We start from the raw sequence: 950 nt of genomic DNA, 5'->3' as shown, positions 1-950 counted from the left end.
GTTAGTTAACTGGTGTGTGTTATTTTAGTTGTGTGACTTATGTAATCTATTACATGTATACATCTATAATCAAATGGACTATTTCCACATCCTAGGATTTTTGCCTGTATGGATATATGGAAAATAAAGGAAATGAATGAATGAATGAATGTTGTAGGAATTACTGATGAATCCTTTGAAAATGGAGAATCAAAATACCTTGTGACATAGTGGAAAACAGAAACTGTATTCATGATGTATTTAAAATTGAAAATAAGGCAGAAAATATGTTACCACTCAGTTAAGAATCTTCTTACTTTCCTGTTTTCTTCTAAACAGAATTAGAAATTCAAATTAAATTCTGATGTCTATAACATGAACACTAGACAAAAATATAACTTCCACCTACCCTCATCAACTTTATCAGTATATCAAAAAGGAGTCTACTTTACTGGCATAAAAGTGTTCAACAATCTGCCACAAAGTATTAAAAACTTGGGCAATGATACTAAAAAGTTTAAATCAGAGTTAAAGAATTATCTACATGCTCATTCCTTCTACTCTTTAGATGAATACTTCAATGTAAATAGAGAATGATGTAAAATTAAGTTATATTAATTTTTAAACTAAAATTGCCTGTACTTATGTATGTAACCTTTTGACTTGTTCTGTATCCAAAGGTACTAACCTGCTTAGGATTTATAGAATGTAAATAAATTCAATTCAATTCAAGAAAGATGTACTCCAGATTTTGAATAGACATTCCCTTCAAATGCATACTTTATAACACTGCATACATCACTAATCTTGATGCTCAATGCATATCTGCTGTTGCAAAGCTATTCATAATGCAGATACTACATAGGTAAGTCAATAAGTAAGTTACAAATGGATATAGAACTTAAACAAATAAGAGTACTGATTTGAAAAATGCTTTTATTTCTCAACATAATCTCAACATAATAGAGGGG

General features: G+C 29.3%; 1 protein-coding gene across 1 annotated transcript in view; it reads right to left on the bottom strand.

The window, feature by feature from the left end:
- LOC111869382 (jouberin) overlaps positions 1–950 on the bottom strand; it is a 20,196-nt gene that overhangs the window by 8,735 nt on the left and 10,511 nt on the right. The window lies entirely within an intron of this gene.

This window comes from Cryptotermes secundus, unplaced genomic scaffold, assembly GCF_002891405.2.
Source record: "Cryptotermes secundus unplaced genomic scaffold, Csec_1.0 scaffold584, whole genome shotgun sequence".
Classification (NCBI taxonomy): domain Eukaryota; kingdom Metazoa; phylum Arthropoda; class Insecta; order Blattodea; family Kalotermitidae; genus Cryptotermes; species Cryptotermes secundus.
This window is presented reverse-complemented; position numbering and strand designations above follow the sequence as displayed.